At 43.9% G+C, this 19,858-nt stretch overlaps 1 protein-coding gene across 12 annotated transcripts in view; it reads right to left on the reverse strand.

Moving 5' to 3' along the window:
- Positions 1-19,858, reverse strand: part of FYN (FYN proto-oncogene, Src family tyrosine kinase) — a 147,397-nt gene that overhangs the window by 35,389 nt on the left and 92,150 nt on the right. Inside the window, exon 1 of one of the 12 annotated variants that reach the window (XM_084827340.1) lies at positions 1,298-1,539. The exons of the other annotated variants lie outside the window; for them this stretch is intronic. The gene's annotated coding sequence lies outside the window, so the exon portion shown is untranslated. Of the gene's footprint in view, positions 1-1,297; positions 1,540-19,858 lie in introns of those variants that run through there. 12 annotated transcript variants of the gene reach the window in all.

The raw sequence follows: 19,858 nt of genomic DNA on the forward strand, positions 1-19,858 counted from the left end.
ATATACACACTGCATTCAGAATTGCACTGCTTCATTTCCCTCACACGGCATGAGTCAGAATGTACCACTCATGCGCAGAGCCATCCAGAGCCTTTGTGAGCATGGTGTGGGGTTGTCCCTCCACCCTCTCCGCCCTACTAGATAATTCTGAAGGTCACAGAAGTGGCATGACTTTGTATCATGCAAAATATAGCCTCTGTGGTGTCTCTAGGCACCTCCAGGGGCCAAATATTTTACTGACTTTCAATGGCTTCTAGAGGCCTCTGAAGAGGGTTAGAAAGAAGTTGTACAAGCTGCTCTTAAACTGTCGTTATTGTACATTCCCTTGGTATGGACAGAATCTGGCTTCCAAAGTATTTCACAAAAAATACCAGCACTCACATTTGGGGATATTGGTATATCTATGGAATTCTTCCACAGGGTTTGGCTTCATCTCTGTTAATAGTGCTTTAAAGTTGAGAACCTTTCCGAATCTGAATTTAGCAAAGATATGCTGTATTTTTGTGGATGGGGAAGATATGACCCTAAATGTATTATTCACAGTGAGCCAACACAAAAGTGAATTATTAACTTCAAGTTGCCAAAAAACAGAAGAAGAAAGCATCTATTCAAGAAGAGTGTACCATCTGAACAAGTATCTTAGAAAACTATGCGAGAAATGACTATGTACACAAGGCCCTCCAAGCTGTAAAAAATAAAGTTAAATAACCCCAACTTTAAAAAGAGGTAATACTGACATCAGTACAAGACAGGTTTTAAATTAATGGACTTTAGCCAGTTTCTTTTTCTTCTACTTTTTTTTTTTTTTTTTTGCTGGGAAGTGTTTTCTTTGAGAGAGATGGGAAGGGGGGGTGGAAAAGTTTGATGGAGAGCTTATTTCCCTTTCTATTGTCCTTTTCAGCTTGGCTCTAGTGTCTAGGCTGTGCACGTATAAAGGCTGCTTGATTGCAGGACTGTGTAAGATGTGACAGAGGGTGGAACCTACATGTTTCTTTTCAAGACAAGACTTTGAAAAGTTGTCCATTCCTTCCTGAGGACACTAACTATGCATGATATAATTGGCTGTCTAGTAAAGATTCAGGAGGAAGTACAGGGCACATTGCTGGACTTCATTCAAAATTACTCTAGGGATTTTGTAGAAAATTTTAAGTACATCCTCTATTTAACAGTAGCACTAGAGCTCTAAACAACCAGACAGACAGAATATTCTCTGGTGTTATCACAAAGCATCTCAAACCTTCACTGGGCTGAATGCAGGCATTCATGATTCTGGAAAGCTAGAAACACACATACTTACGAGGACAGTGCTGATGATATCATTCAACAAAATCTGGAAACCATTTATGTCAGACCCCCTGGAGATTTCTGTCCAACGTTGCAAACAGTAAACAAGATTTTAATATGGTTCTAACAGATGATGCATTTTTTCCTTGAATGTTTGGATATTTCTGGGTCATACAGCAGTTTCAAAATTGATCATTAGTGTTACGAGAAATTGCGAAATTGAGTCCACTTCTCCAAAGTGAAATGAGGTAGCTTCTAAAGAAATCAAAGTTCGTAGAAATAGTGTAACTAATAAACACAAGGAAATATATGTTTAATCATAGGTAATTCCACTTCTTGTTGATTGTATGGAATCAACATCTCCACACCTGCAACATGTTACTACGGTTACAGCACTAAAACTGCAATCCTACATATGCTTACTTGGGAGTAATCCCCATTGAATTCAGAGAGACTTACATCTGAATAGACACATATAGGATTGCACTGTAAGGGTGAAATCTTATGCACATTTCCCCAGGAGTAAGCCCCATTGAAGGGAGTGGGAGTTAATTCTGAGTCAACACACACAGAAATTAAATGCAAGTGACAGAGTGACTGGGCTCAGACGATCATGTGGGGAGAAGAAGCCATTGTGGCTTCTCCCCCTGCCTGTGAGTGCCGCGCACACAGCCACCATTTACATAAGTACTTGTGCAGCAGCGCAGGTTGGTGTGTTGTCTGAACCCGGTGCGTGGTAGTGGTGGCTTCATTCCCACCCTACAATCCTTATGCAAGAATATACAGAGACTGTCTGTGGAGGGGAAGGAAAGGTGAGAAATTTAACACCATCAATTGTATCCAGCAATGTTTGTCTGTCAGCAGAATGGACACCACTGCTGGAATGTGTTCTTCCTTCCTCCCGCAGCCTCCCCCACACATCTGCTCCAGAGGGTTGGGAGACCCTCTGGAACAAATTTAGGAGGGTACCCTGCAAGGGAAAGTCTTGGAAAGTTGCTTGTTTGACACTGGAAGTAGCCCCATATGTGTAGATGGGGGGAGGAATTCAGTGAAAGTTTAAATATACATACACACATACGCACAAAGGCTGTGGTTAACAACACAGTTGTAACATTTAAAGAACAAATTATGGAAGAAAAGACAATTTAAGAAATTTGTCCATTTCGTAATTACAAAGACACCCTGATGCTAAATACCCCCATCCCGCTTATCTGCTTTTGTTTCCAGCATATCTGTATTGCAAAGAGCAAGTGTATCATCATGTTCTGTAAACCCAAGTTAGTGTACATGCTCTGTGTTAGTACAAAAAGTCTAGAATTAAAAGAAAAGCTCTATTTACTTCTTAATTTAGTCAACTCTGCCTTACTTCCCGCACTAAGGTTGCTGTGCTTAACATGGCAGAAGTATAACGCAGGTATAAATATTGAAAATACAGTTATGATTTTGGAATTTATGTAAGTTGAATGATTCATTAGGGGGAAAATAATTTGCTAGATGTTTCTGATCTTTCAAAATGGGCTACAACCAGTTAAATAAATTTATATAAACTCTTGCACTTGTTTTCCTCCTGCTCACTGTGCTAATCATTTTTGCATTGGAAGAGAGAAGATCTGCCAAATAAGCAGAGTCCAACTTAAGCAGGAACCTTGCTGTGATGCAAACATTGAACAGATTAAAAAAAATGAGCCATTGTTACGTGCAATTCACATGGGGTACTGGTACCCACTCCCCAAAAGGTGGCGCTCAAATCTCTCCAGCCACGCACCGAAGGAAGATCCTGAAGCCTGGGCAATATTGTGATACCAGTGTAGTCAGGGGTCGAGTCCACATAAAATACTTTGTTCACCTAAGACACGGGCGGGCAATTCTGGAGGATCCAGGGGCTACTTTCCACTCCCCGACCCCCCTATGGGTCACACTCTTGCTGCTGCCATTCCAATGAAATTTGGTGGCATGGCGGCAGCAGTGGGCAAACAATTGTGGCTTTTCCACCAAATTTTGGCAGCAAACCGCAATAGAGGCTTAAAAGGGATTAATTAAGCTTGTTTTCAAGCTATATTTGTTTCTTTTAAGTCTCCGTTGTTTGTGTTTTTTTTAGCGGAGCAAGGACAGCAGGAGTCGCACTAGATGTTCTGGCTGTCAGTGTTGGCTTTCAAGATTTGTGGCCACTTGCACAAGGCACCTGGCAAACAGGAAATCCAAGCTGAGAATACCACCGTTCTGCTTCCGGCCTTCTAAGGTGCTCACAGAGCAAGAGTTGCACTGCTGGGACAGGGGGTTCTTTATTGGTCTTGGCACCCTGACAAATGCCTTGCCATGCTATCCCCTTGAAGCCAACCCTGCTCTCAATATATATTCATATCATTTCATTTTCTGTATCTGCATTTCTCAGAATGCAGAGAGGCATCCCAGTGTCATGATACTGAAAGTTAAAGTAACATTCTTAGGAGGTCTATTCTTAGGGACTCCACTCCCTTTTCAAATAAAAGTATTTTATTCCTGGCCCAGTGGGAGGAAGCATCCCAAATCACCAATATTTGGCAAGCATAGACATGTGCAACTGCAAACAACATTCCCTGCATTTCAACATTGTTTCCTGCTTTTTTCAATCATGGAAGTAAAAATTAAAGTAATTTTTTAAAAGTCCTTCACAAACCAGTGCTCATCTCACGGGTTATCATGTTTGCCCTGTATAATCTATATTTCCATATGCAGATGGGGAAATCAGACTAAAAGAAAATGACTTGCTCAAATGTAGGGTGTGCCCTGGAACCAAGAAATAAGCATCTTGTGTCAAGCAGGACATCTGTGTATCTAATTATGTCATTAATGCAACATCTGTGTTGCTAATACTAGGTTCTTTACTAGAAAGGGATGGGCCTAGCTGTAATCCATTGCCAAAAACTTTAATTGTCTTATGGTTAAATTACAAGCAAACATTTCCTTGTATTTTTCATATTAACACTTGTATTCATTTTATTTTTAATGTCTGTAACTCGGTATTTTGTATCACAGTTAACTAAGTTATATCAAGTTGGAGACATTTCCCACTGCATCAAAATGTTACTAACATTAGCTAATTTAGAAAAGACATCAACCCACAAGGAATGAGCAAGGAAATGTCATACTTCAGCACAGTTTTATGGAGGGCAATGTTGGGTATAAGAACTGGACAATATGAGGAATAACTGTAATTTATAGCAAATGGTGATCAATTTGTTGAGGATAAACAGCTCAGCATGTGTATAGTACATCATAACTGAAATGAATTATTATAATTATTATTATAATATTCATATCTCGCCTTTTCTTCAATACTGGGACACAAGGCGGCTTTACAACATTAAGAGCTTGTACAGTTAAAACATATAAATAGAAACAGAAATATACAAAAGTTAAAAATATAATTAAATCATCAATATTAAAATTGTATAAAATATCAGAATTTTAAAAATAACAATATAAATAATAGTACCACTCCATCATATTCTCACAGGTCCAGACTATCTATCCCCAAAGGCCTGCCAGAACAAAAAAGTTTTTGCCTGCCTGCAGAAAGATACCAAGGACAGTGCCACTCTCGCCTCCCTGGGAAGGGAATTCCAGAGCCTTGGGGCAGCCACAGAGAAGGCCCTCTCCTGCATTCTGACAAGACAAGCCTGTGATGGTGTCGGGACTGCAAAAAGGGCCTTCCCTGAAGATCTCAGGGCACGAGCAGGCTCATAGGGGAGAATACAGTCTTTCAGATAACCTGGACCTGAGCCATATAGGGCTTTATAGGACATGACTAGCACTTTGAATTCTGCCTGGAAACAGACTGGGACCCAGTGAAGCTGTTTTAGCAGGGGAGTTGTATGCTCCTTGTAGCTAGCCCCAGTCAACAGTCTGGCAGCAGCTCTTTGAACCAGCTGAAGTTTCCGAACACTCTTCAGAGGCAGCCCCACGTACAGCACGTTACAGTAATCCAAACGGGATGTAACTAAGGCATGGTCACTGTGGTCAAGTCAGACATCTCAAGGAATGGGCGCAGCTGATGCACTAGCTTTAAGTGTGCAAATGCACTCCTGGCCACCGCTGAAACCTGGGAATCCAGGCTCAGGGATGAATCCAGAAGTACACCCAAGCTGCAAACCTGTGTCTTCAGGGGGAGTGAAAACCCACCCAGAACAAGCTGAATCCTAATCCCTGATCTACCTTTTGACTGATCAGGAGCACCTCTGTCTTGTCTGGATTAAGCTTCAATTTGTTTACCCTCATCTAGTCCATTACTGCTAACAGACAGTATTTTGATTTTTAGATATCCTTTATCCAGCTCTCTTGCTTCCACCTAGTGGAAGGAGCAGAGTATTCTGCAATATTTTTACTACTTTTTTTTTTTTTTAACTAAGTCATATGCTAAAGATAACAGTGGTATTTTAATTGGCAACCTACATCAGGAAGACCTCTCACTTAATAAAAGATGTCCTGAAATTCTAGTGCAGAATCCCCATTATATCTCTGGCTGCTGAGTCAAATGCTTCCGTGGCAATAGAAATTTCCTTAATCAGTATTTCCTTATTCCCCAGAAAATTTCTTGCATTCATAACTACTTTTCGAATATTATACTCAGTTCCTTACTATGTAGAACAGCCTTGAAGGTATTGTCATAGAGCAGCTAATTATCTCGTATGAGTTTTATTCCCACCCACGGCTCCTCTGCTGCCACACTTGTCTTCCCAACCATCTGCAGGCCTCTGCCTGCCTTTAGGCTTTAAAGTGGGAATGGGGAACGTGTGGCCCTCCAGATGTTGTTGGACTGAAATTCCCATCATTCTCACCCATTGGGTATCATCACCAGAACATTTAGTTTGGCCCTTAGTATCTGGGGGCAAATCAGGAGGCAGAACTAGAGAACAAGCCAGGAATGGAAACCAAAAAAGCAACCAGGGTAAGTCAGGAGGTAGGACTGGGGAATAACCAGGAGCCAAGTGCAAGAAATGCAAGACAGACTAGAGTTAAGGAAAACCTTGTTGCCCAATTAAAGCTATGCTGGAGAAGGAAGTTCTTCATGCTCCTTCTAGCCCAGAAGTAACCAATGGCCAATCTGGGCAGGTGGAGCCAGACAAGATCTGGACAGTTATTTCCATATGTGGTAGTGGTCAGCCATTCCTAATACCCAAGAATATAAGAGAAGCAGAGCTGTATGTCACTCGGTGCATTTGGCCATCTTGTACTTCTTTCTGCCTTAATGGCCTAGTACCCCTAGAGCAAAATAGACAATGGAGAAGTAAATGTGCAGCCTCACATGATGATGATCAGTCCCAGTTCTCTTTTGAGTTGCATATTCAGCCAGCAGTACTACTTGGACAGATACATGCAGACAACTCAGCATTGTTGCTGAAGCACAGTAGAGTTTCTACTTGTAACATACTTATTCAAGGTCAATTGTTAGTCAGTTTACAGACAGTTGTCAAGACACATAAAAATATTACAACTGTATTGCATCACCTAAAGTACACATCCTTTCTTATGTTCCTTTCTGCATCTCCCAACTATTACTTTCTATATCTTACATTTGTGGAACAGAGTTATGGATCTGTCATTTGTGCCTTTTCCTAGCACAAATGCCCCAGATCAGCTCTTTGATACCTACAGCCAGTAAGTACAGATTAAGTTGTTGTCGATTATGATGATGTCCTGGATGTGTTGCCTTTGCATGGGAAAAAAATCAAGAACAAATCCCTCTGCCTGTCAGTCTCAGCATTGATTGTCACAAAACCAGCCCATTTCAGACACAAACGTTGTAGCTTATGAAACTGCTATTTTACATGTACAGAAAGAACTTACAGACAGAACTGAAGGAACAAACAGATGAAGAAAGCTGAGGGAACAAAGGTTGGTCTTTTCTGCTAGAATAGCATTCCATAGGATGAAAACACAGTAGTATAAAGAGTGGCACATCGATCAAGAAGAGGAAGTATCTTGCAGAACTTCATCAAAAGCTATCTTCAAGTTTTGGCATTCAAAGACCCATCTCTCACATTATTTCATCAAGGTACTATATTTTTTAAAAACAGCAACCCTAGGGTATATTCAGCACCAGCTGAAAAGAAACAGGAAAGTCAGTGTTCCATCTGGACAGCAGTAGCAAAAACTGACTTCACTTGCTGTGCTTGTTTAAGGAACAGTCGCTGTGGTGGAACTGGCTGGGTGCCCATGAGTCAGGGGGTCACCTGGCAAATCCACAAGAAAACACATTAGTACAAAGTGGCTGTTTGAGCAAGTGTAATCAAAAACTCTCCAATGCAGCAAATGAAAGAGGAGGAGGCTCACCTCCAAGCTCTTGACAAAAGGCCACTTTGCCACCCTTCCCAGTTTGTACAGAGTTTCACTGCCAGATAATTCTATGAGCGTTAGGGCCTCCGCTTTTTCTTTTTCTTTAGAAACAGTGAATTCTTTTTCCATTCTCTTTGCTTGTACCAGTTTCAGCCGAGGAAAAAAAGCAGTGCCCAATAGGAAATAAGACAAATTTCAGCCAACACAGACCATTAAGTATCTGTCTTATATTTTTGTGTAAGTGAGTACCAGTAAAATCCATAGCTCCAGAAATCTGCAAGACAGGCAAATTCTGTTGTTGTTTTCAGAAATTTATTTTTATTTGACAGGAAGAACTTCTACAACCTTTATATTGTGTAGCGTTAGTTGGTATGAATTAAATGGCAGGTTCACTTTATTCTTAAAGAGAATACTGAAGTAAAGGAGCATTTGACTTTGGAGCAGAAATATAGATAGTAAGGTTTTACTATTTTCTCATTCAAAGCCACACCATTCTAAAATCCTGCACTTAGGAACATAGGAAGCTGCCTTGAATCTGGGACCTTCTACTTGCAAAGCATCTGCTCCGCCCACTGAACTATGGTCTCCCTACCATCCCAAATTTCGGAAACTCACCTAGACAAGCATACTGAGCAGCTGTTTGTGTATTGTAAGTGAGGGTTCAGGGAAGATCTCAAACATTTGTACTATCTTCAAGCTTTGCATTTTTTCCACAAAGGAAGTGTGTTTTTTTTAAAGGAAGAATTTTCACGGAACTTGGGCTTTTCTCTTTGCAGCCTTATTACTTGTCCCTGAAGCAACAGTTGCTCCTCATTATGACCTTACTCTTAACCCTTAATTATTTGCATTGCTATGCCATGTTTAGTTCCCAAGGATGTTTACAACAGATTAAGAATAAAAGCAAAGCAACAATTCATTAAAAATTCAGAAAGCTGAACAGAATGCAGCAAAACTGTAGTGTAATGAACGGGAAACAAAATTTAAACACCTAAAGACTGAAAAAATGCAAAACCCTGGCAAAAATGAAAAGGCTTTAACTGCCCTCCTAAACAGCCAATAGCAGTGTCCATTGGGGCAAATAGCAACTTTGGAAAGGGATATTTTCATTGGGAAGCTGGCATGATGGAAAGACTTAAACCTCCTTTCCTGCACCCTACCATCCCAGTCCTGAGCAGCCTCCTCCAATGGCTGCAAGATGGAAAGCCCCCCCCCACACACACACATTTAATGTAATGCACAATTTGACACTGAGCTCTGGCATGTAGGAGAGAATATTTAGGAGCTATCCTGCCAACTGCCTTTGCTAATTCTCTGGGTTATGCATGTGTTATGGTGAACTTTGGCTACTTTTGTCTGCTTTGCTCTCTGCACGGGGTAAAGGGAAGAGTGAGTGGCAGAGGCAACAATAGGAGCAGAAGAACAGTTAGGAATAGCAAGGGTGCTGTACCATCATTGAACCTATGCAACCGGAATTTTCCCATTCACTTCTTTAGTGTACAGAAATGACAATGGGACCATTTCCACCCATGTGTTCAGACCAGAGCTTCAACATTTGGTCAATCAGTTAGATTAATCTATTAAAAGCTTTTGAATGAGAGTCAGGGCCTGCAGGAGAGGCCACCACCACCACAGGGGAAGAGGCGGGCCTGCTGCTGCTGGGCCTGCTGTTGCTGGGCCCGCCGCTGCCGCCGCTGCCACCACCACCAGGCCTTCCCTGGAGACTTCTGCCTGGCAGACAGCCAGTCCCTGCAGGACCAGGCCCCCAGGTACCGAGCCAGCTGTGCTGCTCCACCTGCCCTCCCTGGAGGGGCTACATAAGCTGGCTGGCTGAGGTGGCCTGGGAGAGCCAGGGCCTGCAGGAGAGGCCGCCGCCACCGCCGCCGCCGCCGCCACCACCACCACCACCACCACCACCACCACCGGGGAAGAGGCGGGCCTGCTGCCGCCGCCGCCGCCGCCACCACCACCACCTGGCCTTCCCTGTGGACTCCGGCCTGGCATTATTTTTAAGGGGATTTTTAATTGTGTGTGTGTGTGTGTGTGTGTGTTCTTTTTCTTGGGGGATTTTGTTGTGGTTTTAGGGGTGGGTAGCCTGCCTGATAGGCGGGAGCGAGGGGGCATGTGTCCACCTGATGGAGGCAGTGGGGGGAGTGTTGAGGGCCAGAAGATACCGAGGCTGGGCGGCAGGCACTGGCGGAGTGCTAGGGGCAGGCCATGCCAGGTAAGGGGAACAAGGGAGAGATGTGTAGTATCTGTCCTCTGCTCCGGGCCTGTCCAGAGCCAAAGGATGGCTGGGGGAAGCGTGACCCCATCTTCTGGCCTTCGTTTGCTGCTCTGCAATGCCAGGGCTGTTACCCAGAAAACCTCCCTCATCCATGACATGATCCTGGATGAGGGTGCAGACCTGGCATGTATTACGGAGACCTGGCTGGCCGAGGCTGCAGCTCCAACCCTTGCAGCCATGTGTCCAGCCGGATTTTCGTATGCACAGCAGCCGAGGGCTGGGGATCGGGGAGGGGGAGTGGCTGTTATCTACTGAGAGTCCTTGGTCTTCACCAGACCCCCTCTCCGGGAGACCAAGGTTGCTGAGTGCATGTATTGGAGGTTGGGCCCGAAGGGTGGTCTGGGGATTCTGCTCGTGTACCGTCCACCCCGCTGCACGACTGACTCCCTGGCCGAGGTGCTTGAGGTGGTCTCTGATGTGCGTGTGCAGTCCCCTAACTTACTGGTATTGGGGGACTTCAACGTACATTCGGAGGCCATCCTTACAGGAGCACCTCGGGACTTCATGGAAACCATGGCCTCCTGGGAGCTGCACCATATTCTAACTGGGCCCACCCATGTAGCCGGTCATGCACTAGACCTTGTGTTTGTTTCTGGAGAAGTGGGGAGTGATCTGGAAGTCGGGAGTATATCCACCACCCCCTTGTCATGGTCAGATCACTATCTGGTGACGTTGGACTTCTCGGTTCCACAACCCCTCCGCAGGGGTGGAGGACCCATTAAAATGGTCCGCCCCAGGCGTCTTATGGATCCAAATGGATTCCTGAACGCGCTTGGGGATTCTCTGGGGCATGCCAACGGCCACTCGGTCAAGACCCTGGTGGGTGGCTGGAATGCCGCAATCACTGGGGCATTAGATCGGGTGGCTCCGAAACGCCCTCTCCCCCTGAACAGGGCTCGGACTGCACCATGGTTCAATCCGCAGTTACGAGCTCTGAAACAGGAGGTGAGATGGCTAGAGCGCCGGTGGCGGACGTCTCACTCCAAAGACGATCAGACACGGGCTAGAGCTGTATCTTCAGCCTATCACGTGGCGGTGAAGGCAGCAAAAAAGGAATATTATGCTGCCTCTATCGCGTCTGCAGAGTGCTGTCCCAGGAGGCTGTTCCAAGTGGTCCGGAGCCTGGTCGGTCCTGTGGCTCCGGAACCACTGGAGCATTCTAAGGCCTCCTGTGAGGCTTTGGCAAGGCACTTTGCAGATAAAATTGATCAGATTAGGTGTGTTACCCTGCACACTGTGGATACAGTTAGTGAGCAAGAGGTGGCCTGTGGCAAACCGGTTTTGTGGGATCGGTTCCAGCTTCTTCCTCCTGATGAAGTGGACAAGGTGCTTTCATCTGTAAGGCCGACCACCTGCTTACTTGATCCTTGCCCATTTTGGCTCATTATGAGCTGCAGAGAGAGACTGGGTGAGGGGATCAAGGCGGTGGTGAACGCCTCCCTTGAGGAGGGATTGATGCCATCAGCCCTCAAGGAGGCAGCGATAAGACCGCTCTTAAGGAAGCCCTCCTAGGATCCTCAAGTTTTGAACAACTTTCGCCCAGTCTCAAATCTGCCATTTTTGGGCAAGGTGATTGAGCGGGTGGTGGCGGTGCAGTTGAAGGCACACTTGGAAGAAACTGATTATCTAGACCCATTTCAGTCGGGCTTCAGGCCTGGGCATGGGACAGAAACGGCCTTGGTCGCCTTGGTAGATGATATGAGGAGGGCTCTGGATAGGGGTGAATGCTCCTTCCTTGTTCTCCGCGACCTCTCAGCGGCTTTCGATACCGTTGACCACGGTATCCTCCTGGACCGCCTGGAGGGGTTGGGCATTGGGGACACCGTATTGCGGTGGTTCCGGTCCTTCCTCTCCGGCAAGTACCAGAGGGTAGCACTGGGAGAGGAGGTTTCGGACTCGTGGCCACTTACTTGTGGGGTGCCACAGGGTTCCATCCTCTCCCCCATGCTATTTAACATCTATGTGAAGCCACTGGGGGCTATCATCAGGAGGTTTGGGGTGCAGTGTCATCAATATGCAGATGACACGCAGCTCTACCTCTCATTCAAATCTTCGGCAAGGTTGGCCGTAGAATCCCTGTCCAAATGTCTGGAGACGGTGAGTGGCTGGATGGGGAGGAATAGGCTGAAGATGAACCCTGACAAGACCGAGGTACTTTTGGTGGGAGACAAGAGGAGGCTGGGGGATGTTGACCTGGTGTTGAATGGGGTACGGCTACCCTTGAAAGACCAGGTCCACAGCCTGGGGGTCATTTTGGACTCCCAGCTGTCCATGGAGGCTCAGGTGTCAGCTGTGAGCTGGACAGCGCTGTATCAACTCCATCTGATACGGCAGCTGCGCCCCTTCCTTCCCAACCATCTGCTCCCATCGGTAGTACATGCCCTGGTCTCCTCTCGTTTAGACTACTGTAATGCGCTCTACGTGGGGTTACCCTTGAAGACGGTTCGGAAACTGCAGCTGGTACAGAACGCGGCGGCTCGCCTGATTAAAGGCAGCCGCCGGCGAGATCACATCGCTCCAGTGCTGAAGGAGTTGCACTGGTTACCAGTTGTTTTCCAGGCCAAATTCAAGGTGTTGGTTTTGACCTTTAAAACCCTATATGGTTCTGGCCCAGCCTATCTTAAGGAGTGCCTCCAGCAGCACCAGACAGGCCACTTAACAAGATCAGCCTCGGATGGCCTTCTCTCTGTCCCATCAGCCAGGACAGCTAGACTGGTGGGGACAAGGGAGAGGGCCTTTTCTGTGGTGGCCCCCACTCTGTGGAACTCTCTCCCTAGGGAACTCCGTCATGCCCCCTCTTTAATGAGCTTCCGTCATGCATTAAAAACGCTGTTGTTCAGGCAGGCGTTTGGGGTGGGTATTTTAGAAAATGTTTTTATTGTAGAATTTTATTGTTTTAAACTGTTTTTATTGTGTGTTGTACATCGCCCAGAGTGGCTGGGTGACCAGCCAGATGGGCGATTAATAAATTTAATAATAAAATAAAAAAATAAAATAAATGATCAAAAAGATTCCCCTGATTAATTGTCTTGAGCGTCTTTTTAATTTAAAAATGAACTATTTTTCAACATAAGCATAATTACAAAACCCATGGATGGTAGGTGACATTTTAGCAGAGGCATGTTTTCTTTTCCCCAGGAGTTTATTGCAGATGCAACATGTGCATGCGTCATATAATAATAAAGCATGCTTTTTTTCCTTCAGAACTAGTGCTTTATTCATATGCAAATGTATTCACAGGTAATTGATTTAAACTGATGTGATTGACTGGTTGGCTGACTAAGATTTCTTTAACAGGGTGATAATAATCCTCGTTTTAAACTTTTATGAGATGGTAAATAGTTGTAGTTTTCTCCAGTTCATGGCCCTACTAAGAACATAAGAAGAGCCTAGATCAGACCAAGGGTCCATCTAGTCCAACATTACGTTCACACGGTGGCCAACCAGCTGTCAACGGGAAACCTCAACATATACCAATGGTAAACTGGGTTATTCTAGGGACATATTTCAGTGCCGACAATATTAGTGGAATGATTAGCAAAGAAACCTTGCAAATAAGATAACCAGGCTAATATCCATCCAAATTAAAACTCTGGTGGGGACAGCAATAAATGCCAGTTTCCATGGTCTATATATCTGAGAGGTTTATAACATGTTTCTTAGTACTTCAGCACTTGTTATTTGTGCAGTTCACTGATGCAATAGTATTTCTATTATCCAAAATTACCAGCTAGAAAGCTAGTGATTTTTCGAATCCACACTATGACCATAAAAATCTATTTAAGAACTGGATTGATTAATTAATGGTTCAGCTTATCTAAATGTATTTTTAAAATCCCACAGAAATGGGTCCAGTTCTGCTGCATAACACATTACTAAGAATCTGGCTAAGGTTTCAGCTACAACACATTAACTTACCATAAAAATACTACTTGACAAACTGTATTCTGCAGACAACGGTATTCTGCATCTTAAGAGGCATTAGGAAACCGATTTGTTCCCATACTGCCAGCTACAGAATAATCCAAAATATGAGATACAGGCTTGGCAAGAACTGTATTATAGCTAAAACATTTCAATAAATGTTAATGATAGGGAAACAATGTTAGTGTATCATATAGAAATATAGTAATATTTTCTTTTAAAGCACCACTATTCGTCTGACCAAAGTAGGGACTCAATCTACTGTTGTGGTCAAGTGTTTTGCAAGACAGTATCAGAATATTCTTTACACCCAACCATTTCTGGAATCTTAGATTAATGTTCTTGATCTCTTTTGCACAGTTCTCTCTGTACGGCCGGCTTCATTGTATGAGATAGTAACCTCCAACTGAGCTTACTGAGCTTTTACTCAAATACTACAATACCAGTTTCTGCTTTTTCCCCTCCAATCATCTTATAATGTGAAATATCTGATACTGCAACACTCCAAATCATGAAACTGGTGTGTAATGATTTCAATTTAAAACTTCATTGTCTTTTATTTGCCTTCAGGATTTTGAAGCTTTGGAGTTCAGATGTTCCAAACTTGTTTCATCTATCATTTAAATGCTGTTAAACACAAACATTGGAAGGAAGTCTTTCATGATTTGGACTGAAGTGTTTCCAAACCCACTTTGTTCTCTTTTCCCTGAGTTCCTCTTTCCCTTGTACTGTTACCCAAACAGTAATCCAGGTTTTGAAATCAGGAAGGGGCCATGCACCTCCTCCTCCAAAAGTTCAATGATTAAATTGGACCATTGTTATTCATGGACAAGGAGACTCCTAAATCTCCTAAACCCAATTCAGATACCAGATTTAAAATGAACTCTTAATTATGCTTAGCAATGATCAGACATCATGCCAAACTGGAGTTAAGGGGAGCAGGGGACAATATATGGAATGTGCAACACTAAGGCCTGCCTGTTCCTAACTGCTAAACCAACATTAGCATCTGAGTATTGTTATATCTGCACCAACCCCATTCTGCACTCTCCAGCAACCCATGAAGAGAGTTGTGATTCACAAATGATGTAAGGCGGTGCAAACATCACCAGATTCTCAATGCTCACCAACACTTTCAGGGGCACCCAAAAACTGATTGCATCACAGTCCTTTGCCAGATCTGTTATTACAGCTTATGTGCCTTGAACCTTTAGACAAATCGGAGATGTAAGTGAATTATCAAGGTGAAATTATCTGAGGATGGCTGACAGTGTAAGAAAGACCAAATAATGTTTATTGCTTATTTAATTCATCCTGTGGAAACACAAATGGTAAAACCAAACGACATTTTCCCTTGGCTTGAGGTAAGCGTGCTGTAAGCATTTTATAGTATATTACTTCTAAAACCTTCCCTAACAATGGTCATGCAGCATGACCATAGTGGGAGTATTAAAAGCTACACCTAGTGTAGTGGCCTATCTGGATATGTATGAGCATGTGCTAAAATGTGTTTCACATCCAAGACAATCAGAGAAATCTGTCTTACTGTTGCTAAATTTCTGGTTTGCGCTCTCATGAAGCATATTTGGTGTGCTTCAAGGACAGTGCAAGTGTTTGTTCTTTATGTCAGACCACAGCCAGGGATGTCAATCCCATTAATGAGTATGGGTGGGCAGCGGCTGAGCTGGAGAGGAGGGGAGTTGTTTGGCCTGTGGCAGCTGCATCTCTAACTCATTTTGATTCCTGGAATAAATCCCAGGCAGCACAATGGTAAGCAGCGGCAACTATAAACTGTCAATAAAACAAACTGAATAAATAGAAACATACTTTATCTGGAAGCTGACTGACATGTCTTAGCCACTAGAGTTAAACAAAATATAAAATATTTTAATGAAACATGTGCCAATTGCCTCTTTATTTACTAAGAGAATTTTCAACATGGTGTATTGCCCCTGCAGTAGGCTTCAAACTCTTAATTTAGAGGTGCCAAGATAGTGATAAATCAGACCCAGGCTTACTTACAAGGAGATAATTTATTGAGTATAATCAGCACACAGGCGTACCCAATGGTTGGATCAGACAGCTTCTTTGAACCCAGAGCCATGGGGTAAAATGGGTTTTATACCATACATGTCAGCAGTGAGGCAGCATGACAACAGCAAGCGTTAATTAGCATTCGTTTACAACTTTCTCAGCATAACAGTGCTTGGTCAGAAGGGAGAGCTTTCCCAGCACAGACACCTGAAGCTCAGCAAAAACACAGCTTCATTTCCCAGGCACATCTTGATAGTATGGAATGTGCTAAGGCCGCTATCGACCTTTGACTCATCTTACATGCTCAGAGGCCCACTAGCAAGGGAATGAACTAATAATGAACCTAAGCAAAGCATTATGGATCTCTAGGCCCATCTAACACTACAGGTAATTTGGTTACAGGGCTGGGGCCAATACACATGGTTAAGCTGAATGTCCAATAAAATAAGGAGTCTTAATATGGAATCTTCCCCTCTCACCCAATAGTTATTGCTCTTTCAATTTCCCAATTTACCTGGGTATCTATGCAAAAAGGCAGCATAGGTGCCAATATCTTGGATTTATAGTTTTATAAAGAAATATGCTGCTTACTGGCCCTAAACCAGGTCTCCAAAGCTGGCCAGATAAAAACAGCTAGTATGACAGTTCTGATATAGATGCTCTGAAGCACTGCAACTAAGTGTCTCTAATACCCCACCAAAAAGCCTTGAAATGGTTCTTGCACTGTGTTGGTCGTGTAGAGCTGCTGCAGCAGTGTTCCTTCCCTTGCTGCTGGGATAACATGAGAAGCTCCAGATCTTGTGCAAGGAGCTTTCCCCCTTGCCAGCTTCAATCCTTACAAAAATGAGTTAACACTGGCCTGGAGAAGAACTATAGGGTGATGGGCTGCTGATTGGGTGCTGTTTATTTCTTTTATTGTGTTTTTAATGTATTTGTTTTTAATGTTGTATTTTAATTAAGATTTTGTTTGTAATCTGTGTTTTATTGATAGCTGCCTTCAGTGCCTTTTTTGATGGAAAGGTGTGTTATAAATCAATTAAATAAATGAACAAATACATAAATATCCACCTGTAGAATGAGGAAGATGGAAGCTGATCTTTCCTCACTCCACCACCCTACAGCCCTCCAAAATGCTCCCTTGAAGGTCGGAGGCCCCCGCAAAATGGAATGGGCTGTGGTACAGAGGACTGTGTGGAAAGAGGGAGATAGTAGGAACTTGGACAGAGGAGTCTTCTGCTCTACTAATTTCTCATGCTTCTCTCTCACCCCCCCACCCCAGTGCATTCCACTCATCAGGACCTCTCAACCCTTGGAAGTATTTGGCAAGGGGCAGGGTGTCTCTGGGATGACAGAGACTGGAAGGAGCAGGAAAGTCAGCTTCTGTCCACCCACTTCCACAGGCATATATCTCAGTCCAACCCAATATATCTTAACAGCGTTCTACCAATACATATCTCACTGCTTTGCATTTCAGTTAGTAGAGTTTTAACTACATATTCAAATGATGATTGTCAGAAACAATGGTCTACTCAAGGTATTGCACAAAAGAAAACTAAAAATGGCAGAGATTTTTTTAAATATTTATATACTGAACACAGCTTCTACCTATCTGTTTATATTTGGTGCGTGTGTGTGTGTGTGTAAAAACGCATTGCACATCTAAACAAAATTCAAATGACTAAGCAATGCAGTATTGCCTCTGCTGTCAGAACAGTAGGGTAAACACTTAACAGAAGTAATCAATGGTTCTGGTGTCTATTTTTTCCATGCATATAACAAAACATTTCCTCATGTGGTCTGTCTTACTACTCACATTTTCCTTATGATATCTGCTTCTAAAGACTGCTTTGCACATGATAGCTCATATATGAGTGCCAATATATGCACACTCCATCAGATATGAAGGGCACACATGTGTACAAATGGCCACTTTTCTTTTTAAAATACACACAAGTGCCCAATCCTTCCCCATTTTTTCCTTGCGTGTATTTTAAATGGAAAAGCAGTGATTTAAACATGTGTGTTCTTACTGAATACAATATATCAGATATGTGTGCATTTTGTACTTGGGTACCAGGAACAGATTACAAAAATGTTACCTATGCAGTAATCCTCAGGTGCTTTACCATCTATGTGCTTTTCTACATGAGGCATTTATTGTGTGGTCATGATTCCTTACTCACTTTTGTTTAAGGGTGTCACGTTTCCCTTGGCCCCCCTCTTTCCTTATGCACTCTCACACACAGATAGAGAGGCTTCAGTCTCAGGCCTTTAATTCATTATCAACAGGTTCATTACAGATGCAATCCTCGGAAGACTCTCAGACTACAAAGGAATGCTTCTAGGGGATTCAAATAGGAACAACAAAGTTGCCTGCAGTTTGAAGTGAGGCTTGCTGGCTAGACTAACTTAGGAGGGATGTCCCGCCCTTCCAGTGATGCTTCCCTACGTCGCCTCTCATGCAACGCTAACCAGGTCGACCGTCTGAGCTCTGCCCCTGACGTTTCCCTCTCAGCTCTGCGCCTCAGTCTAGCATCACTTAGGTCACAGCCCTCACTCTCCTCCTCTTCCTCCTCGTCCTCCTCCCGGCTTCTCACAGAGGGGGGCAAGGGGGGGGGGCTTCAGGCCCGGCCATCTGGGAGTTAGTAACCTGTGAAGCATGCCTACCCATATCTGAACTGGCTTGGGAAAATGCATCCCCCAGTTTTGGCTGTTCCTCTTCTGAATCTGAGCTGCTAACTATCTCACTGATTTGTCAGGAATCAATCCTGACAAAGGGTTCGCTAGACGATGTTGTGATCCTCCAGTTTCACTTCTGTTTTTAAGAGCACTTTCCTGGGATTTTTTTAGAGCAGGGAAATAGAGTATCACTTCTGAAAGTGAAAGAAAAGGTATTTTCCTATGTGTAATTGCAATATTCCACTATAGCACATCACCACCTAGAGGTTATGTAGTGGAAAAGCAGGAAAGAAAAAGCTCTTTGTGCAGAGCTCGGATCTCAATTCTGTGACAAAACTGAAAGTAGATACAGCAATTAACAACTTCATGTAGAATACATCAGGGTTGTGCAACCTGCGGCCCTTGGGCTGCAGATGTCCTTCCAAGGCCTGGGGTGTGGCCTCCCTGGGTGCCCTGCCCACCAATTCCCCTCCCCCCGCAATTTCACTTCTACTAGCGGTGTGGGAACAGCCATATCAGTGGAGATCAGTTGGAGGACAGGGACTTCTATGTTCCTGTTGCTAGTAGTGGTGGAGAAACAGCAATTTCTGAGGCGATAGTGGGGGGATAGGAGAGGTGAACGCCTCCCCCATCCCCCCAGATCCAATCTTGATACTGCAGTAGCTGTTTTTCTTCCACCAGCAGTAGTGAAGGAACACTGATCTTCAAGGAGATAGCAGGGAGATGGGAGAGGTAGTCACCTCTACCACCTGCCAGTGACGCCTTACACACAGCAATGTGTGTGCGCGCAAGAGTGGAAATGCATGTGCCTGTGTGCTGCCCTGGACCCCCTGGCCAAGACTGCATACAGCCCTCAGGATCAAAAAGGTATACACACTGATCTATAGGAACTCTCTCAAAAAGTCCATGAACTGGGTCAAATGGGTTTGCATCTTTGTCCACCACGAAAATAAAAAATGTGATTCATGGTATTCACTAAGTTAAGTTGTAGCACAGCCACCCAGCACTAAAGACAGGAAACTGTCTGGAATGTATAGTTTGTTGAGCTTAATCAGAAACAAACTTAATTTCAGAATCTGAAATACCCTTCTTTGTGTAGCTAACTTGTGATGGTAATCAACCATTAAGCACACACAATTTTCTATTGATATACCCAAGTAAACAACACTCTGCTGAGCAACTAGGTTTGCTGGAGGCTACTTTGACATGGGAAAGGGGGTTGGGTGCCAATTTTTGTTTTTACTGTCAGTAACTGCTGCACAAGAGAAGGGTTATTTTTTTGTGGGGGAAGTCATGGCCGGGGAGGAAAAGATTACCCCCCCCTTCCCTGCACACCAA

Source organism: Heloderma suspectum, chromosome 1 (genome assembly GCF_057233095.1).
Source record: "Heloderma suspectum isolate Gila_16-S chromosome 1, 16-S_ref, whole genome shotgun sequence".
Taxonomy (NCBI): domain Eukaryota; kingdom Metazoa; phylum Chordata; class Lepidosauria; order Squamata; family Helodermatidae; genus Heloderma; species Heloderma suspectum.